Source organism: Phyllobates terribilis, unplaced genomic scaffold (genome assembly GCF_046119375.1).
Source record: "Phyllobates terribilis strain yellow unplaced genomic scaffold, ASM4611937v1 Scaffold_3__8_contigs__length_932513732, whole genome shotgun sequence".
Taxonomy (NCBI): Eukaryota; Metazoa; Chordata; class Amphibia; order Anura; family Dendrobatidae; genus Phyllobates; species Phyllobates terribilis.
Genome location: NW_027362763.1, coordinates 73,116,720 through 73,141,745, shown reverse-complemented (window position 1 = coordinate 73,141,745; position 25,026 = coordinate 73,116,720). Strand labels below are relative to the sequence as shown.

At 49.0% G+C, this 25,026-nt stretch overlaps 1 long non-coding RNA gene across 1 annotated transcript in view; it reads right to left on the bottom strand.

Moving 5' to 3' along the window:
• LOC141257940 (uncharacterized) overlaps positions 1-25,026 on the bottom strand; it is an 83,651-nt gene that overhangs the window by 43,588 nt on the left and 15,037 nt on the right. The window contains exon 2 of the long non-coding RNA XR_012318136.1: positions 21,097-21,194. This is a non-coding gene — a long non-coding RNA (uncharacterized lncRNA). The remainder of the gene's footprint in view (positions 1-21,096; positions 21,195-25,026) is intronic.

Sequence of the window (25,026 nt, the reverse complement as noted above, 5' to 3'; positions counted from 1 at the left end):
GGGGGATCTAAGAGTGTGGCAACCCAGTAGTCATGATTACTTCGAATTCTGACAATATGAGGGTCATGCTGCAGGTAGTGCAGCAAGAAGGCACTTATGTGTCTTGCGCATCTCGGAGCCCCAAAATTATTTTCCGGGCTAGATGCAGCTAAAAATTATTATTAATTTTAAATCTGGTGAAGCTTTAGTATAGATGGCCTAATAGGATCAGTGCTGCACACTGCTACAAAGCCCAAATTATTTTCCAGTCAAGATACAGATAAACATGATTAGTAATTTTAAATCTGGTGGAGCTTATTATAGATGGCCTAATAGAATCAGTGCTGCACACTGCTACAAAGCCCAAATTATTTTCCAGCCAAGATACAGATAAACATGATTAGTAATTTGAAAGCTTAAAACGGTTGGTAGGGTGATTTTAACCAATCATCAGGCTTTTACTCTCCCCAGGATGACACATGGGTAGAAAAGTCGTTTCGGATCCATGATTTGTTCATCTTTATGAACGTGAGTCTGTCTACATTATCAGTGGAGAGCCGCGTGCGCTTATCTGTCAGCACACCACCAGCAGCGCTGAACACACGTTCAGACAGAACGCTGGCTGCGGGGCATGACAAGATCTCCAAGGCGTAAGTGGCTAGCTCCGGCCATTTATCCAGATTGGAAGCCCAAAATGAGCAAGGGTCCAGTGACACAGTCGTGGCTTCAATGTTTACTTGGAGATACTCCTGTACCATCGTCTCTAGGCGCTGACTATGTGTCAGACTTCTTGTCTCCTGTGGCCTTGCAAAGGATGGGCTAAAAAAGTGGTGAAATGATTCCGCAAAATTGATGTTACCAGCAGATACTGTGGTTCTGTTACGGTTTGAGTGCTGAACACTTGACGGTCCCACGGTTGGCAAGTTGGAACTGTGAGATTCACTACGTGCACCACTGGTATTTTGTGGAAAAGCACATGTAAGATTCTGCAACAGTCTCTGCTGATACTCCTGCATGCGTGCATCCCTTTCTATGGCAGGAATAATTTCTGCAAATTTTCTTTTGTACCGGGGATCTAACAGTGTGGCAACCCAGTAGTCAGGATTATTTCTAATTCTCACAATTCGAGGGTCATGTTGCAGGTAGTGCAGCAAGAAGGCACTCATGTGTGTTGCGCATCCAGGAGCACCAAGTCCCTGTTGTGTTGGTGGCGAGGTAACAATCATGCTTCCTTCCTCTGTCCTCTCCCCCCAACCTCGCACAACAGAAATGTGATCAAGGTCTCCCTCATCTGATGAGTCTTCCATCAGTTCGTCCTCCACTTCTTCCTGGGCTCCTGCACCTTCCTCACTAGTTTGGCTGCTACCATGCGCCCTGGTAAAACCATCTCCCCCACCCTCACATGCCTGCCGCCTTGGTGCTGCCGACCGTCTGGACCTTGCAGATGTTAGCCCTTCCGCATACAACTCCTCCTCCTCTACTTCCTCCACCTCCTCTTGTGCCACCACCTGACTCCGAATTCTGTTTAACATGTGCTCCAGCATGTAAATCACCGGAATAGTCATGCTGATAATGGCATCGTCAGCACTAAACATCTTCGTCGCCATTTCAAAACTGTGCAGAAGGGTGCATAGGTCCCTGATCTGAGACCATTCCTCCAGTGTGATTTGCCCCACCTCTGGATCTCGTTGGCCCAGGCTATACGTCAGAACGTATTGCACCAGGGCTTGTCGGTGCTGCCACAGTCGCTGCAACATGTGCAGAGTTGAATTCCACCGGGTAGGCACATCGCATTTTAGCCGGTGAAGTGGCAGGCCCAACGACTTCTGTAGAGATGTAAGTCGCTGAGCTGCGGGATGCGAACGGCGAAAGTGAGCACACAGCGACCGTGCCCTCTGCAGAAGGCCATCTAGTCTGGGATAGTGGGCTAAAAATTGCTGGACAACCAGGTTCAACACGTGAGCCATGCAAGGTACGTGTGTGACATTGCCCCGGCGAAGTGCCGCACCCAGGTTTGCAGCATTGTCGCACACGGCCTTCCCTGGTTTCAGGTCCAGTGGAGACAACCATTCATGAAATTGGTTCTCCAGAGCTGACCACAACTCCTCAGCTGTGTGACTCACATTTCCCAGACATTTCAATGTAAAAACCGCCTGATGACGTTGAGCCCTACTGCCAGCATAGTAAGGAGGTGTGCAGGATCCCTTCTGCGCAGTTAGAAAGCTTGTGGCATGACCAGACAGGCTTTGGGTGCAGGTGGAAGACCGAGAGGAGGTTGAGGAGGCAGAAGCAGTGGAGGAACTTTGACATAAAGAGGATTGATGCACAACTCGTGGGGACGGCAAGACTTGGACAGCAGCCCCTTGTCCTGCTGTCACCATAGTTACTCAGTGCCCAGTCAGCGACATGTAACGCCCCTGTCCATGCCTACTCGTCCAAGTGTCTGTGGTGAAATGCACCCTGTCACACACAGAGTTTCTCAAAGAAGCGGTGATGTTGTGTGCGACATGCTGGTGGAGCGCAGGCACACCTTTCTTTGAGAAGTAGCGCCGACTGGGCATCTGGTACTGGGGCACTGCGACGGACATAAGGTCTCGAAAATCCTCTGTGTCCACCATCGGAAAGGCAGCATTTCTGTAGCCAAGAACTTGCAGATGGTGAAATTCAACCTCTTAGCTTTCTCATGGCTAGGAGGAAATGGTCTTTTACTTGTCCACATCTGAGGGACCGAGGGCTGGCTATTGCGATTAGACGGGGTTGATAAGGGTGTCCCCGGCAAACTGCCGGTCTGTGAGGAAGATGCAAGCGGACTTGTTAGGTTGCCTTGATCCAAAGGTGGTGCTATCGATGTCAGACAGCGCTCAACACCAGCTGGTGTTACCACCTCCAAAGAAAATGATGACCTGCCAATCACGCTGGCTGTTGCGGGTAAAGAGGTGGCAGGTCTGCGCCCCAAAACAGGTGTGACTGCTGTCCCCCCAGTCACAGAGGATGAAGAGGCCTCGGATGCACAAGATATGGCAGACGGTGGTTGGCCCGGCCGGCTAGGCCGCATTGTAGCACACTGAGCTTCCCACTGCAACTTATGCTTCATGTCCATGTGCCGGTTCATGCATGAAGTACTCAAACTATGTATTTTTTGGCCTCTACTTAGCTTTTGCTGACAAATGTTACAGATAACACGAGTTGGGTCATCTTTATCGATCTGAAAAAATGCCCAGGCTATGCAAGGCTTAGCACCCATGCGACCTGAAGAGCCACCACGACTTGTGGTGAGAGGCAGAGTTGTGTTTGAGGATGCAGTTGTTGACGTGCTTCCAGTACTACGTCTCTGTCCAGGAAGGCGCAACCTGACCTCGTCGTCACTAGCATCTTCCTCCACCTCCTCTGCTGACCTCATCTCTTGGCTGACTGTGGGTTGACAGTAAGTGGGATCTCCAACCTCATCATCATCACCCTGTGCGTTATCACACCCGTCGTCCTCAGAGCCAACCTGTTCCTGCCCTGACAAAAAACTAAAGTTGTCGCTCCAATCAGGTATTTGAGTCTTATCATCGTCTTCCTCATTGTCTCCACCAACAGGAGTTACAGTTTGGGAATGAGGGTCTACATTATGGTCAGAACCTTCTGCGTCTGGTCCTGGATCCGACTCATAAAGATTCTGGGCATCAGTGCAGATCATTTCCTCGTCTGGATTCACAGAAGCGCTGGAGTCGACCTCTGATTCCCAGGCTATAGTATGAGTAAACAGCTCTGCAGACTCAACCATCTGTTCTACCTCATACTCAGATGGGCAGCTGGAGATTTGGGAGCTGTGAGGAAGCAAGTGCGATTGGGGTGACACCTTTGAGGACTGGAGTATTTGTGATGTTGAAGTTGATGTGGAGGAGAGCCCACTTAAAGGAGCACTTGATATCCGTTGAAGCACCTGCTGTTTTTGTGCCTCATCTGGAATTTGTAGCGATTGGCGTGGCCGTAAGAAAGGGATCTTATCACATTGTCCGCTAAAAGAAGTAGACATTTTAGTTTGGCTGGAAGATGGTCTTTCTTCTGCAGATGTTACTGTTGCTTTAACACCTACCCCACGGACACAACCTTTTTTCCCCTTCCCAACACGCCTATTCCCCTTTCCACCAGCAGCAGGCCTTTTTCCACTCATTTTGGTGGTTAACTAATTAACAACTCTGGGTTGTTTGCACAAAAAAACAATGGATGGGAACCGAGCAGAGCTGAGTGGCCAAACTGTGGTATTAGGCCAAAACTATTGGCTGGGTTAGATGCAGAAAAAAATTATATTCAATTTGCAACCTGATGGAGGTCAGTATAGATGGACTAATAGAGAAAGTCCCACACACTGCTAGAAGGCCAAATATTTTTTCAGAGCTAGATGCAGAAAAAAATATATTCAGTTTGCAACCTGATGGAGGTCTGTATAGATGGATTAATAGAACAAGTCCCACACACAGCTAGAAGCCCCATATTTTTTCAGAGGTAGATGCAGAAAAAAATATATTCAGTTTGCAACCTGATGGAGGTCTGTATAGATGGATTAATAGAACAAGTCCCACACACAGCTAGAAGCCCAATATTTTTTCAGAGGTAGATGCAGAAAAAAATATATTCAGTTTGCAACCTGATGGAGGTCTGTATAGATGGACTAATACAACAAGTCCCACACACAGCTAGAAGCCCAATATTTTTTCAGAGGTAGATGCAGAAAAAAATATATTCAGTTTGCAACCTGATGGAGGTCAGTATAGATGGACTAATACAACAAGTCCCACACACAGCTAGAAGCCCAATATTTTTTCAGAGGTAGATGCAGAAAAAAATATATTCAGTTTGCAACCTGATGGAGGTCTGTATAGATGGATTAATAGAACAAGTCCCACACTGTTAGAACCTTGCTCTTAGGTTTTTTCCTTTGCTGGTCACATGATCTTGTTGGCCTATTTAATCCTGCTCCGCCCTTCTGGCTTTGCTGGACTTCATTGTATAACTACTTTCTAGCTAGCCTGTGCTCTGTATCTTACTCTGTTAGTTTGCTTGGTCTACGGACCTCTATGTTCTATATATTTTGTTTGTTCGTCTGTCTGCTACTATTTCTGTTAGGAGGTGTCCCATTTTCCTCCCAGTCCTTAGTACTTGTAGGGATTCCTTCCCCACATCTATAGGTCTCCGTACAGACTAGCTTAGGACTTTAGCAGGTCTGATCGCAGGATCAGGTCCCCTGTTACATCGTAGGGATTCAGCTGAGTTCTATCGTAGGGACAGATCTCCTCTCTTTCCTTAGCTCTGGTAGCAGAACATAACACACACACAGCTAGAAGCCCAATATTTTTTCAGAGGTAGATGCAGAAAAAAATATATTCAGTTTGCAACCTGATGGAGGTCAGTATAGATGGACTAATACAACAAGTCCCACACACAGCTAGAAGCCCAATATTTTTTCAGAGGTAGATGCAGAAAAAAATATATTCTGTTTGCAACCTGATGGAGGTCTGTATAGATGGATTAATAGAACAAGTCCCACACACAGCTAGAAGCCCAATATATTTTCAGAGGTAGATGAAGAAAATAATATATGCAGTTTGCAACCTGATGGAGGTCAGCATAAATGGACTAATACAACAAGTCCCACACACAGCTAGAAGCCCAATATTTTTTCAGAGCTAGATTCAGAAAAAAATTATATTCAATTTGCAACCTGATGGAGGTCAGTATAGATGGACTAATAGAATGATGCTATGCCCAAAAGATTTTACTTCACTAGGTGCAGTAAAAAAATTGGTATTCTATACACAGGTGGTATATCTTGCAACACAGATAGGCTACTCCACTGACTAACACACTCTGCAATAGGCCAAAAAGGATTAGCTTTGCTAGATTCAGCCAAATGCTGTGAAAAAACTTGCACAGCACTGGCACAGACCTGCCTGGCAAAAACTGATAGGAACTGATGTAACCTAGTCCTGAAAAGGACTCCAATTACAATTAGTCTTTACTAGAGATGAGCGTTGTTCTACTCGAACTGTTCGCCAATCTGAAATTCGAGCTGTTTTGGGCGGTGTTCGAGCCGTTCGGCGAACACGAACAATTTGAGAAAAATTCGGCTGTTCGAGGTTATGTTCGATAACTGTTCGTGCACCAAAATCATAACTGGATTTTTTCTCAGTAATGATGAAAATTAATGTTAATACGCAGTTTGAGTGTACAGCGGGGTGGGGGGAGGGGCAGGGGATGGATCTCTGCAGGAACAATGAAGATCTCCATTTTTTTTTTCTCTTTCCCGCATTTACAGTGGGGAGGTGCAATCTGTCAGCCTATCAGCAGCGCACACACGGAGTGAAGTGCTTTTTTTCACACAAGCAAGGGCATGTGTCATTGGCAGTGTATGTCACATGTCCTTGCCCTATAAGACCAAGCCATTTTCCCCGTCGCCACCATTTTCTCACTGCTGCAGCTGCGTGTTAGACGGCACCGCTGTTGCTGTGTGCGCTATACCTTGTTAATTTCAAGCCAATTTTCGCACAAATCTACAGATAGCTTGGGAGTAGGGAATAGTTGTGATTGCAGTCCTTTTAAGGACTAGGTTACAGCATTTCCTACGACTTTTATCAGGCAGGTCTGTGCTCTTAAATAGATAGATTGTGGGAGTAAAGACTAATTGTAATTGGAGTCCTTTTCAGGACTAGGTTACATCAGTTCCTATCAGTTTTTGCCAGGCAGGTCTGTGCCAGTGCTGTGCAAGTTTTTTTCACAGCATTTGGCTGAATCTAGCAAAGCTAATCCTTTTTGGCCTATTGCAGAGTGTGTTAGTCAGTGGAGTAGCCTATCTGTGTTGCAAGATATACCACCTGTGTATAGAATACCAATTTTTTTACTGCACCTAGTGAAGTAAAATCGTTTGGGCATAGCATCATTCTATTAGTCCATCTATACTGACCTCCATCAGGTTGCAAATAGAATAAATTTTTTTTCTGCATCTAGCTCTGAAAAAATATTGGGCTTCTAGCTGTGTGTGGGACTTGTTGTATTAGTCCATCTATACTGACCTCCATCAGGTTGCAAACTGCACATATTTTTTTCTTCATCTACATCTGAAAAAATATTGGGCTTCTAGCTGTGTGTGGGACTTGTTCTATTAATCCATCTATACAGACCTCCATCAGGTTGCAAACTGAATATATTTTTTTCTGCATCTACATCTGAAAAAATATTGGGCTTCTAGCTGTGTGTGGGACTTGTTCTATTAATCCATCTATACAGACCTCCATCAGGTTGCAAACTGAATATATTTTTTTCTGCATCTACCTCTGAAAAAATATTGGGCTTCTAGCTGTGTGTGGGACTTGTTGTATTAGTCCATCTATACTGACCTCCATCAGGTTGCAAACTGAATATATTTTTTTCTGCATCTATCTCTGAAAAAATATTGGGCTTCTAGCTGTGTGTGGGACTTGTTCTATTAATCCATCTATACAGACCTCCATCAGGTTGCAAACTGAATATATTTTTTTCTGCATCTACCTCTGAAAAAATATTGGGCTTCTAGCTGTGTGTGGGACTTGTTCTATTAATACATCTATACAGACCTCCATCAGGTTGCAAACTGAATATATTTTTTTCTGCATCTAGCTCTGAAAAAATATTTGGCCTTCTAGCAGTGTGTGGGACTTTCTCTATTAGTCCATCTATACTGACCTCCATCAGGTTGCAAATTGAATATAATTTTTTTCTGCATCTAACCCAGCCATTAGTTTTGGCCTAATACCACAGTTTGGCCACTCAGCTCTGCTCGGTTCCCATCCATTGTTTTTTTGTGCAAACAACTCCAGAGTTGTGAATTAGTTAACCACCAAAATGAGTGGAAAAAGGCCTGCTGCTGGTGGAAAGGGGAATAGGCGTGTTGGGAAGGGGAAAAAAGGTTGTGTCCGTGGGGTAGGTGTTAAAGCAACAGTAACATCTGCAGAAGAAAGACCATCTTCCAGCCAAACTAAAATGTCTACTTCTTTTAGCGGACAATGTGATAAGATCCCTTTCTTACGACCACGCCAATCGCTACAAATTCCAGATGAGGCACAAAAACAGCAGGTGCTTCAACGGATATCAAGTGCTCCTTTAAGTGGGCTCTCCTCCACATCAACTTCAACATCACAAATACTCCAGTCCTCAAAGGTGTCACCCCAATCGCACTTGCTTCCTCACAGCTCCCAAATCTCCAGCTGCCCGTCTGAGTATGAGGTAGAACAGATGGTTGAGTCTGCAGAGCTGTTTACTCATACTATAGCCTGGGAATCAGAGGTCGACTCCAGCGCTTCTGTGAATCCAGACGAGGAAATGATCTGCACTGATGCCCAGAATCTTTATGAGTTGGATCCAGGACCAGACGCAGAAGGTTCTGACCATAATGTAGACCCTCATTCCCAAACTGTAACTCCTGTTGGTGGAGACAATGAGGAAGACGATGAAAAGACTCAAATACCTGATTGGAGCGACAACTTTAGTTTTTTGTCAGGGCAGGAACAGGTTGGCTCTGAGGACAACGGGTGTGATAACGCACAGGGTGATGATGATGAGGTTGGAGATCCCACTTACTGTCAACCCACAGTCAGCCAAGAGATGAGGTCAGCAGAGGAGGTGGAGGAAGATGCTAGTGACGACGAGGTCAGGTTGCGCCTTCCTGGACAGAGACGTAGTACTGGAAGCACGTCAACAACTGCATCCTCAAACACAACTCTGCCTCTCACCACAAGTCGTGGTGGCTCTTCAGGTCGCATGGGTGCTAAGCCTTGCATAGCCTGGGCATTTTTTCAGATCGATAAAGATGACCCAACTCGTGTTATCTGTAACATTTGTCAGCAAAAGCTAAGTAGAGGCCAAAAATTACATAGTTTGAGTACTTCATGCATGAACCGGCACATGGACATGAAGCATAAGTTGCAGTGGGAAGCTCAGTGTGCTACAATGCGGCCTAGCCGGCCGGGCCAACCACCGTCTGCCATATCTTGTGCATCCGCGGCCTCTTCATCCTCTGTGACTGGGGGGACAGCAGTCACACCTGTTTTGGGGCGCAGACCTGCCACCTCTTTACCCGCAACAGCCAGCGTGATTGGCAGGTCATCATTTTCTTTGGAGGTGGTAACACCAGCTGGTGTTGAGCGCTGTCCGACATCGATAGCACCACCTTTGGATCAAGGCAACCTAACATGTCCGCCTGCATCTTCCTCACAGACCGGCAGTTTGCCGGGGACACCCTTATCAACCCCGTCTAAGCACAATAGCCAGCCCTCGGTCCCTCAGATGTGGACAAGTAAAAGACCATTTCCTCCTAGCCATGAGAAAGCTAAGAGGTTGAATTTCACCATCTGCAAGTTCTTGGCCACAGAAATGCTGCCTTTCCGCCTGGTGGACACAGAGGATTTTCGAGACCTTATGTCCGTCGCAGTGCCCCAGTACCAGATGCCCAGTCGGCACTACTTCTCAAAGAAAGGTGTGCCTGCGCTCCACCAGCATGTCGCACACAACATCACCGCTTCTTTGAGAAACTCTGTGTGTGACAGGGTGCATTTCACCACAGACACTTGGACGAGTAGGCATGGACAGGGGCGTTACATGTCGCTGACTGGGCACTGGGTAACTATGGTGACAGCAGGACAAGGGGCTGCTGTCCAAGTCTTGCCGTCCCCACGAGTTGTGCGTCAATCCTCTTTATGTCAAAGTTCCTCCACTGCTTCTGCCTCCTCAACCTTCTCTCGGTCTTCCACCTGCACCCAAAGCCTGTCTGGTCATGCCACAAGCTTTCTAACTGCGCAGAAGGGATCCTGCACACCTCCTTACTATGCTGGCAGTAGGGCTCAACGTCATCAGGCGGTTTTTACATTGAAATGTCTGGGAAATGTGAGTCACACAGCTGAGGAGTTGTGGTCAGCTCTGGAGAACCAATTTCATGAATGGTTGTCTCCACTGGACCTGAAACCAGGGAAGGCCGTGTGCGACAATGCTGCAAACCTGGGTGCGGCCCTTCGCCGGGGCAATGTCACACACGTGCCTGTATGGCTCACGTGTTGAACCTGGTTGTCCAGCAATTTTTAGCCCACTATCCCAGACTAGATGGCCTTCTGCAGAGGGCACGGTCGCTGTGTGCTCACTTTCGCCGTTCGCATCCCGCAGCTCAGCGACTTACATCTCTACAGAAGTCGTTGGGCCTGCCACTTCACCGGCTAAAATGCGATGTGCCTACCCGGTGGAATTCAACTCTGCACATGTTGCAGCGACTGTGGCAGCACCGACAAGCCCTGGTGCAATACGTTCTGACGTATAGCCTGGGCCAACGAGATCCAGAGGTGGGGCAAATCACGCTGGAGGAATGGTCTCAGATCAGGGACCTATGCACCCTTCTGCACAGTTTTGAAATGGCGACGAAGATGTTTAGTGCTGACGATGCCATTATCAGCATGACTATTCCGGTGATTTACATGCTGGAGCACATGTTAAACAGAATTCGGAGTCAGGTGGTGGCACAAGAGGAGGTGGAGGAAGTAGAGGAGGAGGAGTTGTATGTGGAAGGGCTAACATCTGCAAGGTCCAGACGGTCGGCAGCACCAAGGCGGCAGGCATGTGAGGGTGGGGGAGATGGTTTTACCAGGGCGCATGGTAGCAGCCAAACTAGTGAGGAAGGTGCAGGAGCCCAGGAAGAAGTGGAGGACGAACTGATGGAAGACTCATCAGATGAGGGAGACCTTGATCACATTTCTGTTGTGCGAGGTTGGGGGGAGAAGACAGAGGAAGGAAGCATGATTGTTACCTCGCCACCAACACAACAGGGACTTGGTGCTCCTGGATGCGCAACACACATGAGTGCCTTCTTGCTGCACTACCTGCAATATGACCCTCGAATTGTGAGAATTAGAAATAATCCTGACTACTGGGTTGCCACACTGTTAGATCCCCGGTACAAAAGTAAATTTGCAGAAATTATTCCTGCCATAGAAAGGGATGCACGCATGCAGGAGTATCAGCAGAGACTGTTGCAGAATCTTACATGTGCTTTTCCACAAAATACCAGTGGTGCACGTAGTGAATCTCACAGTTCCAACTTGCCAACCGTGGGACCGTCAAGTATTCAGCACTCAAACCGTAACAGAACCACAGTATCTGCTGGTAACATCAATTTTGCGGAATCATTTCACCACTTTTTTAGCCCATCCTTTGCAAGGCCACAGGAGACAAGAAGTCTGACACATAGTCAACGCCTAGAGACGATGGTACAGGAGTATCTCCAAGTAAACATTGAAGCCACGACTGTGTCACTGGATCCTTGCTCTTTTTGGGCTTCCAATCTGGATAAATGGCCGGAGCTAGCCACTTACGCCTTGGAGATCTTGTCATGCCCCGCAGCCAGCGTTCTGTCTGAACGTGTGTTCAGCGCTGCTGGTGGTGTGCTGACAGATAAGCACACGCGGCTCTCCACTGATAATGTAGACAGACTCACGTTCATAAAGATGAACAAATCATGGATCCGAAACGACTTTTCTACCCCTGTGTCATCCTGGGGAGAGTAAAAGCTTGATGATTGGTTAAAATCACCCTACCAACCGTTTTAAGCTTTCAAATTACTAATCATGTTTATCTGTATCTTGGCTGGAAAATAATTTGAGCTTTGTAGCAGTGTGCAGCACTGATTCTATTAGGCCATCTATAATAAGCTCCACCAGATTTAAAATTACTAATCATGTTTATCTGTATCTTGACTGGAAAATAATTTGGGCTTTGTAGCAGTGTGCAGCACTGATCCTATTAGGCCATCTATACTAAAGCTTCACCAGATTTAAAATTAATAATAATTTTTAGCTGCATCTAGCCCGGAAAATAATTTTGGGGCTCCGAGATGCGCAAGACACATAAGTGCCTTCTTGCTGCACTACCTGCAGCATGACCCTCATATTGTCAGAATTCGAAGTAATCATGACTACTGGGTTGCCACACTCTTAGATCCCCCAAACTTTTCGATCAACCTTTTCATTTTAATAAAGACCAAAAAAATGGTCATTTTTGAAATTATAAGCATTAGCAGGTTGTTAGAAACTGAAATCAAACAGTTTTCAACTCAAAACTTTATTCTAGGTGATGTTACATTTTCACATAGGACCCCTTGTTCGAAAGGAGCTTCTGAACTCTCTCGTCCATTGAATTTGTCAGGTTTTGGATGGTTTCTGCTTCAATTGTTTTGCATGAGGACAGAATACCCTCCCAGAGCTGTTGCTTACATGTGAACTGCCTCCCGCCATCATAGACACTCCTTTTAATGATGCTCCAAAGGTTCTGAATGGGGTAGAGGTCAGGGGAGCATGGGGGTCACACCATAAGTTTGTCCCCTTTTATGCCCATATCAGCCAGAGATGCAGATGTTTTATGTGCAGCATGAGATGGTGCATTATCATGCAGAAAAATGATCTTGCTGTGAAATACACGGTTCTTCTTCTTGAACCATGGCAGGAAGTGCTGTTTGAAAAAATCCACATACATTATGTAGTTCATCTTTAGCACCTTCAGGGATCCTAAAGGGGCCGACAATCTCTCTCCCCATGATTCCAGCCCAAAACATTACTCCACCTCCTCCTTGTTGGCGCTGTAGCCGTGTTTGCGTGTGGTGTCCATCAACCAGCCATCCTCCACTCCATCCATCTGAACCATCGAGCGCTGCACGGCACTCATCCGTGAACAAAACAGTTTTGAAATCAGTCTTCATGTAATGTTTGGCCCACTGGAGCCGTTTCTGCTTGTGTGAAGTGGATAGAGGAGGTCGACAGGATGGCGTATGCACAGCTGCAAACCTCTGAAGGACCCTGCATCTTGTTGTTCGGGGGACGTTGGAGGCACAAGCAGCTTCAAAAACTTGTCTGCTGCTATGACAAGGCTTTTTTGCCGCTGCTCTTTCAACCTGACGTAATTGCCTGTAGGAAAGAGTCCTCAATTTGCCCTTATCAGCACGCACACGTGTGTACTGTGAATCAGCTACATACTTCTTGATTGCCAAGACACTTCATCCTGATCATCGCACAATGTTGATTGTAGTCATGCCTTGACCTAAACACTCCACAATTTGTTGCTTCTCAGCAGCCGACACATCCTTTTTCTTTCCCATTTTGGCAGAAAATGTAGGCTGCTTAATAATGTGAGACAGCCTTCTTAAGTAGTCTTGCCTTTCATTGGACACACCTGCCAAACTAATTAGCACAGGTGTCTGCAATTGCTTACAGTGATATAAAGAGCCCTGACACACATCACCATCAATGAGTTTAACTGACAAACAAACAAATTCTTCCCTTATCACTCCTAAACACTTTTTGCATAATACATTTGGAACACAGTGTACATGTGCTTTTCCACAAAACACCAGTGGTTCACGTAGTGAATCTAACAGTTCTAACTTGCCAACCGTGGTCTGTATGGAGTTGTTCAATAAAGGGCCCAAAATTAAGATAACATAGATGGGAGAGGTCTCTATGAATAGGAATTCCTAAGTATTTGATACCCTGTGAGGGCCAGGCAAAGGGAAAGTTGGACTGGATGGAATCCTATATGGATTTGGGGAGGGAGACATCGAGGACCTCAGACTTCGCTGCATTGATTTTAAAATTTGACCATGTAACAAAGTGATCTATTTCAGCCATAACAGCATGGATGGATATATGTGATTGAGTGATATATACTAGGACATCATCAGCAAATAGAGAGCACTTGTACTCGGTGCCTCCCACCTCAATCCACCTAATATTGGGGTTATGGCGAATTGATGAGAGCAGGTGCTCCGTCACTAGGATGTATAAGAGAGGGGACAGAGAACATCCCTGCTTTGTCCCATTGGTGATTGTGAAAGGTGATGAAAATGTTCTGACGCGCCCCCTGGGCCTTGGGACACCAGGAGCCGGACACTTTTTGGTGGATGCTGGTGGTTGCAGCCTCCGTGGTGGCAACCCGGTTCCGTGGCTCAGGGCGGTGAAACCAGTGGCGGAACTATTTATGTGGTTTTGATGTTTAAATGTTCGACTACGCCACCCGTGGATTGCGGTCAGAGTGAACCGCCGCTCCAGGGCAGACCGCTGAGGCTGGTGTTGTGGGTGCAGCAGAGCGTAGCATAACTCCCCACGGGAGGAGTATAGCCTCAGGGCAGTGTATGCGGAGGATGGGGGTGATGGTGCAGGGCAGCAGCAGTAATGACACGGAGTCAGTGATGCAGTCTAGGGCCTTTACTCACAGTTCTTATTATCCAGACCACGTCTGCAGGTAACGGCTGCCCACGTCGTACTGTGCTCACCAGGTGAGGGGCTCAGACAACTCCCAGATAACTTTGGAGTGCTTCACAGGACCCCCTTTGTGTGTCCTTTGTCTGGCCTTTCTTACCAACCCTTCTGTCCGGCTGCCTCGGGCCTCCTCTTGGTAAACTTGGCGCCAGTTTCCCTGACCCTATGTGGTGCCTTCCTAGCGGGTGTAGCGAGGGGCTGCGCCACATAAAATGTCACAGCCTCCTGTTTCTAGCTGAGGGTCGTTTCCTGCCTCCACTAGTTTCGGGGACCGGTCTCCCCCTTTGGCCTGACCCCTCCACGCAGGTGGATTCGGGCGTGCGGTGGCGACTCGCCCGTCCGCACCCCTGAGATCCCTTCATTCCTCTTTCCTGGAGCCTTCTCCGCTCCTCTTCCTTCCTTCTCCCTCTTCCAGGCCTGGGCCTCTGTTACTAGGCCCGCCTCCGGAGCAGAGCTCATGCAGAGCCCCTGCTCCCTGCCACTTCTGCTCAGACTTCTCTGCACTGAACTAAGATGGTGCCCACCTTTTATACTCCCTTCTCAATGCACCCAGGAACTGCTTCCTCCCTGCTCCTGCACTACAGGGTTCCCCTTCCTCAGTGTTCCCTCCCATCACTCCAGCCAGGGACAGGGACTGTCGTGCCCATCTCAGGGGCATATTGGTCGCCCTGCCCCACGGCAATGTGGTGTAATGCATGCAGGTATCGGGTCCTGATCCACACTACATCCTTACCTGAGAGTGAGATATCACACCTCTGGATGAGGTGCAATACCTCTGTAGCAACCGAGCCCTCAGGGTGCTACAGTTCCATTTATCTTCAGCCTAGGTGACGTATTGCGATACAGGGCCGTGATTTTGGCTATAAAAGGGTCCCCTAGACCCCTACCCCAAGCTTTTTAAGAGAATCATATATGGCGTGCCAGGAGACTCTATGGAATGCTTTCTCAGCATCCAACGAGAGTATCTAATTACAAATTTTTAACTGCATCTAGCCCAGGAAATACTTTGTGCCTAGTAGCAGGGTCTGCTAGTCAGCGGATTATCCCGGCTGTTAAGCAAGCTACACCACCTGTAGTTTGGACACTTCATTTTTTCAAAGGAAATGCTTCGGGACCACGGGATACTCAGTGAAGAGCATCAGGAGGCACCCCAAGGCATAGGGGCTCGGACTGGCAGTAGGATGCCTTGCGGTGGACAGCCGAGCTCGATCCTTATAAAAGCTTTTTAACTGCAGCAGCTTTAGTGGACGCTACTGGAGCTGGAATTACGCGGCTGCTGGCATGAGACTTGCCCTCCAATAGATCCTTGTAAATGGATTTAAAGTGTATTTATTCAAATTAGATAGACAATTTAAATTAAAAAGCTTAGAGCTGCCTCCACCACATGGGGGCTCGCTCGACCCACCAGCGGACAGGCACCAGTATTGGGAGAGGGGGGCTGGCCGTCAGGGTTCACCGCGGCTCTGGCACAAACCCGGCGACACGGAGGTGGCACGGGCAGGAGCGGACTGAACGTGTCGGCTTCTCACTTTTTGGATTTTAGAAGGGCATGACATGCCTATATCTGTGTCTCCCCCTCCTTTTACTCCTCCACCTCTTTTCTTTTCGCATGACTATATGTACTTGTCACTTTTCCATGTGTTAGTTGTGTCTTCTGAGCAGTTTGTCAGCTTTTGGACACCTTTGAAGGTGTTTTCTATGTGTTTCTATGTGTTTTTGTTTGCCTGCCATTGGTTTTAACGGTGTTCGAAGGTGTTCGACGAACAGTTCGACGAACAGTTCGGCGAACACACGGGTGTTCGACGAACCGAACCGAACTCGAACACTACGGGGGTGGCTCAACACTAGTCTTTACTCCCACAATCTATCTATGCTGTAACCTAGTCCTTAAAAGGACTGCAATCACAACTATTCCCTACTCCCAAGCTATCTGTAGATTTGTGCGAAAATTGGCTTGAAATTAACAAGGTATAGCGCACACAGCAACAGCGGTGCCGTCTAACACGCAGCTGCAGCAGTGAGAAAATGGTGGCGACGGGGAAAATGGCTTGGTCTTATAGGGCAAGGACATGTGACATGTGACATACACTGTGAGAAAAAAAGCACTTCGCTCCGTGTGTGCGCTGCTGATAGGCTGACAGATTGCACCTCCCCACTGCAAATGCGGGAAAGAGAAAAAAAAATGGAGATCTTCATTGTTCCTGCAGAGGTCCATCCCCTGCCCCTCCCCCACCCCGCTGTACACTCAAACTGCGTATTAGCATTAATTTTCATCATTACTGAGAAAAAATCCAGTTATGATTTTGGTGCACGAACAGTTATCGAACATAACCTCGAACAGCCGAATTTTTCTCAAATTGTTCGTGTTCGCCGAACGGCTCGAACACCGCCCAAAACAGCTCGAATTTGAGATTGGCGAACAGTTCGAGTAGAACAACGCTCATCTCTAATGACCAATTGCCACGGCCCGCGGAGGGGCTACCAGTCAGTGACTCCTTCCTTATTTAGTATAGAGTCTACCAATACTTTAGGCGTAGTAGTCCAGCTGTGATGCAAGCTACACCGCCTGTGTATCTAATAAGAATTTTTAACTGCATCTAGCCCAGGCAATACTTTGGGCATAGTAGCCCAGCTGTGAAGCAAGCTGCATCGCCTGTGTATCTAATAACCATTTTTTACTGCATCTAACCCAGCCAATCATTTGCTAGTATTGCTAGTAGCAGTGTCGCATGGGCTCTAAACCTTGCATAGCCTGGGCATTTTTTGAGATCGCTAAGGATGACCCAACTCATTTTATCTGTAACATTTGTCACCAAAAGCTAAGTAGAGGCCAAAAAAACAATAGTTTGAGTACTTTATGCTTGAACAGTCACATGGATATGAAGCATAAGTTGCAGTGCGAAGCTCACTGTGCTACAATGCGGCCTAGCGGGCCGGGCCAACCACCATCTGCCCCACCTGTGTCATCCTGGGGAGACTAAAAGTTTGAGGATTTTGGAAAATCACCACACCAACCATTTTAAGCAACTCTGGGACAATTGATGCCACTTAAGTGGTGTCTGTGCCACAATTTTTGGAAAAAATGGAGACTCTTTTTGGAGTCCCCTTGCTGTGTTTTACATGACGTTGGCCTCACCAATTCCAGGTGGGTCGGGTCTCTCCCCCCCCCCTTTTAACAGTAAGAAACTACATACACTATGGCTTGGGGTAACACAGATGGTTGAGTCTGAAGAGCTGTTTACTCATACTATAGCCTGGGAATCAGAGGTCTGCTCCAAAGCTTCAGTGTCTGCTAGTCAGCGGAATAGCCACCGCCTGTAGATCTAATTACAAATTTTTAACTGCATCTAGCCCAGTCAATACTTTGGGCCTAGTAGCAGTGTCTGCTAGTCAGCGGAGTATACCAGCTGTTAAGCAAGCTACACCACCTGTGGTTTGGACACTTAATTTTTTAAAAGGAAATGCTTCGGGCCCCCGGGACACTTAGTGAAGAGCATAGGGGAGGCGCCCCAAGGCAAAGGGGCTGGGACTGGTGGTAGCACGCCTTGCAGTGGACCGCCAAGCTCGATCCTTATAAAAGCTTTTTAACTGCCGCAGCTGTAGTGGACGCTACTGGAGCTGGAACTCTATTTTATTATAAATGCAAAAACACAAACTAATACAAGTAACGAAAACAATTTCCAGCAATATAACCAATACATAAACATTGTATATGCAAGGGACCCCACCTGCCTGACAACCACCATACAACCACAGCCTATCCAAACATACCTCAAACTTCCTCCAGACTTACACCTGATTCTGCTGTAACAGAAACCAGAGATGCAGAAGCAAAATACATATAACAAAATATAAACCACATAAACCATATGAAATAACACACAACACTTAAATCATGAGTAACACATAATAACACATACACTAGACCAACTCTCACTATACCCCCAACCCGAACCGGCCTCTACGTTCCGAAAAGTCCTTCCGGACTTAGGGCGAACCCCGACAGTTTTGGGCCCGGTACCAGTCCAAGTACATGCCTAACCCCCCTCAAAACCCCCACCCCACCCAACTAACCCACAAAGTGAAAGAACAATAAGACAACAATAATAATAACAACAACAAGAATAATAACAAAAATACCATGATCACCGGTTCGGTGCTTATAAACCCTTTTTATGATAACATTCTCAAATCAAAAAGCTACGGTGAGAACTTAGCCCACCACCAGGAGGCTTGGAGCAATCCAGAACTAAGGCAGCTGGAAGGAGAAACCCCTCCAGAGATGGGAGGCCCCCGATGCACCCAGCCTTTCATACTCCAAGGAGCGCACCTTCACCAGGTCACCAAGGATTTTGCTACATACCTCACCCACTGGGAGGATTTTACTGCCCATCGACACTAAACACCGTGCATTCCATGTGAAAAACCTAACCAATAGGCTAACTAGAAAAAGAGTGCACTGGTCCCGTCCACCAAGGTCTCTGAATGCCCCATAGGCCCACTCAGCGTAGGAGAGGTCCGTCAGCCTAGGCCAGCCAATGGAAGCGCCCACCCTGTTGCATACCTCTACATTAAAGGGACACTGAAGCAGGAAGCGCACCATGCTCTCAAGCGTGTCAGCACAACTCTCACAAGGACAATTCCTATCTTCGGAGTTCCTGTACTTCAAGTTGTCCCTCACATATAGCTTACCCTGAAAGCATCACCAAGTCAAGTCCCAATACTTCGCGGGGATCCGTTTTGAATTTAAAAGACACAACCCCACCTCCAGATCCCGACTTGGGCAGTTCTTGAGGGCCAGTGGCTTTTGAAAATGGGTCGATAAGAACCTCTCCTCGAGAAGTTTCCTCGTGAGAGTCCTCACCTCCCACACTACCAAACCCCACGGGTGTATTACTTTCAAAACCGGGGTAACATAAGCTGGGAGATGCCCGTGCAGTGTGCGAAGATCCTTCACACGCCCTCCTGTCTCCCATTCCTGGAAGAAGGACTGCAACAATCCCCTACAGGAGAATACCCACAGAGGAGCCCTCTCTTTCCAGAGGTTTGATACATTTAGCTTAAGAAAGGTGCAAACCAAGAACACCACGGGGTTGACCATATTCAATCCCCCTAGTCTCCTCGTACGGTAAGTAACCTCCCGCTTGACTAGGTTCAGCCTGTTTCCCCATAACAGTTGGAAAAACAGGCTGTAGACCCGCGTCCAGAGAGACTCTGGGAAAATAAAATGCTGCCTAGATACATTAACAATTGGAGCAGGAAACCTTTGCACAAGCTCACCCTTTCCCTCAGGGTCAAAGACCAACCCTTCCACTGGTCCACTCTCTGGGCGGCAGTTTTAAAGTCTACCTTCCCAGTTTTTGGTTGGGTAATCACCCTGGCCAAATTCAATGCCTAGGATCTTGGCATACTCTTGGGGCTCTGGGAGGGTGTCCAGGAGATCAAACCTGGGATCTCCTCCCCCCAGCCAGAGACTCCCACACTTGCTCCGATTGACCATGGAACCAGAGGCCCTGGAGCAGCCCTCCACCTCAGACATTACTGCCTGCACCTCCTCTTCCAAGGAGACAAAAACAGAGACATCAGCAGCATAGGCCACTACCTTCAGGGCGGCCTCCCGTTCACCCGCCTGGTCCATCCTCACCCCCGCTATTGGTCCACGATCCACCCTCCTTATGAAGGGATCAATCACGAACACATACTGCAGGGGACTGAGAGGACATCCCTGACGAACGCTGGAGCCCACCGCAAAGGCCTGTCCAATCCAACCGTTCACAAGTGGGAAACTCTCCGCCCATCTGTACAATGTCTTCAGCCAGTCCACGAACCTCCCTGGCAGACCATACCTCAGAAGAGCGGACCACAGGTACTCGTGATCAACCCGGTCAAAGGCTTTGGCCTGATCCAAGGACAGCAGATACCCCTTCCATAGACCAGCCCTACCCTGCTCCACAGCCTCCCTGACACCGAGAACAGCACTAAAAGTGCTACGGCCAGGAACACAGCAGTGCTGGGACTCCGAAAGGAGCCGTGGCGCAAACTTCACCAACCTGTTAAAGAGTACTTTAGCCAAAACCTTCCTGTCCACATTGAGAAGCGCTATGGGCCTCCAGTTCTCAATGTGCGATGGATCCTTCCCCTTAGAAAGAAGGATCAAAGCTGACCTCATTGATCTCGGAAGAGTGCCCGAGGAGAGACACTCATTAAAAACCTGAGTCAATAAGGGGACCAAAAGGTCCTTAAAGGTCTTGTAGAACTCCAACGTTAAGCCGTCCGGACCTGGTGATTTTTTGAGCTGGAGCCCGTCAATCGCCAGTCTAACTTCCTCTTCTTTGATCTCATCCACCAAGACATCAAGCGAGGGGTCTACCCTTGATTCAGGAATGGCCTCAGCCAGGAAAGCCAACGTCTCATCTCGATCCAGCTCCTTCCTCCCCAAGAGATGTGAGTAAAAGGATCTGACGACCTCCAAGATCCCTGACCTGGACCTGGTCAGGGATCCTGTACTGTTCCTCACACCCGCCATTATCTTACTACTCACTGACATCTTGCAGTTTCTGAAAGGGTCGGGTGAGCAATACTGCCCGAAGTCCCTCGCAAAAAACAAAGATGTGTGCCTATCATATTGACATCTCTTGAGTAAGGCTTTCACCCTGGTGATGTCCTCACGGCCACCCCCAGTCGAGACAAGTTCCTCGAGTTTCCTCCTCAGGCTTCTGAGGTTAGAAAGCAGGCGGAAGAATCTCGCCACCCGATGTTTGAAGATCTCCCACCACTCTGACTTAGTGTTACCAAGGCCCAGCAGCGGTACCTGACTTTGAAGGAAATCCTCAAAGGACCGTCTTAAAGCAGCTTCCTTCAGGAGTGACGAATTCAGCTTCCAAAAACCTCTTCCCATCCGAGGAGTCTCTGTAACATTCAAAGAAAACATAATCAGACAGTGGTCAGAGAATTCAACCTCTACCACCGATAAGGGTGAAGAGACTGCCTCCTCCTTCAAATAAAACCTGTCTATTCTAGACCTACTCTGACTACCTCTGAAAGAAGTGTAACCTGCGTGGCCCGTGGTGTTCCGGATGTGGACATCCACTAGGCGAGCCTCACTAACTATGCTATTCAAGGCGACGCTGTCGTAGCCCAACCGGTCTCTGGAATCTCCTCTGTCTTGGGGCCTCAAGATATTGTTGAAGTCCCCTCCAAAGACCACCTGTCGGCTACAAAACAAAAAGGGTTTAATACTCATAAAGAGACACTTGCGGTCCCACTTAGTGTGGGGACCATAGATGTTTATGAACCGAAGCTCTTGTCCCCTTATGAACACATCCAAGATCAAGTACCTCCCCATTTCCAACTCAATAACCCGTCGGCATACTACTCTGCGGTCTTGAAAAGGACCGCCACCCCGCTATACGGCTCAGCCGCAAGAGACCAATAGGAAGGCCCGTGTACCCACTCCCTCTTAGCTTTTTTAAGGGACGTGAGATCTGCCAACCTGGTCTCCTGCAAAAACAAAATGTCTGCGTCAATCTGGCCGAGAAACTGAAAGGCCGTGAACCTAGCCGCATCAGACTTTATGCTGGCAACATTAATGGTCGCCAGCGTCAACGGGGGGAGTGCCGCCATCATGAGTGATCAGGTTGGATAGCGAGCTTCTTCCCACCCCCCTTACCCTTTACATGTATTCCATTCTCCTCCTCAGAGGATGATATAGCCCGTTTCAGGCACACCAACACATCCATGCCTGCTGTTCCAGACACAACTTTAACGGGCACAACTGTTTCAGGCGCACCCTTGTCCTTGTCAGGAGGCCCTGGGTCGACCCCCCCTACCAGAGGCCTGGTTTCCCCGACCCCCGATGTTGAGGGCCTGGTTCCCCCTTTGGCCCCTACATCCTTGTCCGCAACCCCCAGCACCAGACCCCCTCCTCCCCCCCATCCGAAGACAAGGGAGACTCGCTTAGGGCCTGGTACTGGTTGGAGAACTCCACTGGAGGAAGGGAGGAAGAGCCTTCCTTTGGCACCTGGCCCCGGGTGGCCTTCTCCTTCGAGTTACCCTTCTTCCTCACCCTTTTCTTCTCCCTCTTCATTTGCTGTTGCCACTCTTCATTCCCCCCCTCATCCACACCTTCGCTGGATGAGGATAAGGGAGCGATGGCCGCATCCTTCCTGACCATCCTCCTGACCTCTTCGTCTATCTCACTGTCTGGCACCTCAGCTTCAAGCTCCCCCGAACTAGAGACCAGAGGCAGGGACATAACCCCCTGGTCCCTCTCCACCACTCTCCTCGAACGCTGCTCTTTCCCTCCCGCCTCAGGGGGAGGTCTGCTCCTTACCGGTCCCTTACTTCCTACACCGCCGCTAGTCCCTTCACTGGCTGGTCTGGTTCTCACCTCCTCACTACCAGCACCTCCCGGATTCAGGCCGAAATTGGCATAGGAGCGTGGACAGCGACTAAACGGGTGTCCCAAGACACCACACAGGTTACACCAAATGTCCCTACAGGTTGCGGCCAGATGACCCACCCCTCCACACATCGCGCACTTCTCTACCTTGCACCCCATGCTGAAGTGAGAGGGGCTGCCGCACCTGTGGCACAACTTTGGCTGCCCCTGGTAAAGATCAGGATTCGGTCGCTTCCCAAGAATGTTGAAGTGGGAATGTGGGTAACCGAGTAACCCGAGACCTTCAGTTTTACCATAAAGGTCCAGGCCCCTGACCAGATGCCATGCTTGTCCAGATTCTTTTTGGGAATCTTGACCACCTCCTCATACCTGCTCAGCCAGGTCATGATGTCCATCTCAGAAAGTGACTCGTTACTGGTGAGCACGGTCACTTTCTTCACTGAGTTTTGGCGAGAGATAGCCTGAACTATAAACCCTCGCCATTCAGGGCAAATCCAAGCCAGCTCATACTGAGAGCAGAAGAGCTCTAGGCCCTCCGATCTCACAAAGCTGATGTCGAAAAAGATGGCACCATAGGGATGAATCAGGGCATAGATGTCATCAGCCCTGATGCCCATCCCCAGGAAAAGCTCCACCACCTTGTCCCTAGAGGGGCATGCTTCATTGCCTTCCCACCGGAGACTGACCACATTCCTACGGACGCCACCCTGCCCTGCTGTCGGCAGAGACCACCTAACGTTCTCTGCCCCTAACTCTCGGAAGGCAGACAGACCATGTCGGTCTATCCAGAAGGATAAATCTACCTCCCTGCCCTCCACTGTAATGGACTGCTCTCCCCTCTTCAGGGCATCCAGGAGACGCCATTGCAAGTAACCCTGCCCAGCGTCCCCTGACAAGGACCCTCCACTACCCGCGGCAGCGGCCGCTGAAAAGGTGCGGACATGCGAACTGCCCTCTAACGTGGCCGCCAACGAACCGGGATTCCTTGGCCTCACACTTGGCCCCTCATTCACACTCACACTCCGCCTCACAGCCTCACCTACCGCCCCTGCACCACTACAATCACCAACAGCCATACCACTCACCACTTCCATACCTGCATCCTCACCTACATCCTCACCTCCTACATGCACCCCATTCATCCCCACCTCATGCACCCCTTCCATGCCAGCCAGAACAGGTGGGGTACTAACTGCTTTACACAAGGTCCCGGCATCACAGGGGGGGGTTCAGGACATTCACCACATCCGCAGCATTGTCTTTACTCCCCTTCTCCCCCTCTGCCACCTTGGACCCTCCAATATTCATGCACTGGGTATCACAGGGGCCGGGATTTTGGGCGCCGGGTTTTACCAACCTCTCAGGTGCAGACACCCCGGCCGGTTTACCCCCGGCACCCTTGTCCCCAGCATGCGGCCCCCTCAACCCTCTGGCCAGATACGGAAGCAGTGGCTCTCTCCTCCCCCACCATTCTCCGGACCTCAGCCAAGATCTCTGAAAAAGCCGCTCCGGCTCTGCCGCCACAACCCCCACCTCCCTCTGCCCGAGACCCAGAGGCCATGGGAGACAGAGACGGGAACTCCACCACACTGAATATGTCTGGCGCCACCGCCAGCCATGACCCTTTGCCATCCCTACTGTCCTCCGTAGGAATCGCCACACCATCACCACTCGCCTTACATTTGCCATTGCTCTCCCCACCGGACCTGCGCCGTGGACCAGCTTCATGATCCGGGCGCCCTTGACCGGCGGGGTTTACACAGGAGACAGCAGCAGCATCAGTATCATCATTAAAACGTAACGCATACTCACCGTCTCCTGTGCCTTCTTATTGCGCCCCTTCTTCTCCTTTCCGGGTCCCGGATCTTCGTCCCCGAAACAAAAATGCTGGAGGTTCTGACGCGCCCCCTGGGCCATGTTGCGTAGCGTTGCACACGCGGGGAATACCCGGAGCCGGATCCGATAGGGGTAGTAGTCCTCATGGCGGTGACCCGGTCCGTGCCCAGGGTGGTCAAACTAAGTGGCGTTATTAGTATGATGGTATTTAGTGTCCGACTACGCCACCCGTTGAATGCGGCTATTAAGCCGCCGCTGCAGGGCAGACCGCTGAGGCCGGTGGTACTGTTATGCAGCGTGGATGGTATAACCCCCAACGGGAGGGGTATAGCCTCAGGGCAGCTGGTGAAGCAGGAAAAGATGACAGTGGTAGTGGTGGTGTGACAAGGAAGCTCAGAGATGTGCAATTGCAGTTTTCACAGCTTTACTCACAGTTCTTTATCAGGTCCCTTGTGTACAGTTAGGACCACCCGAGCTGTGCTGCGTCCACCAGGTGCGGGACTC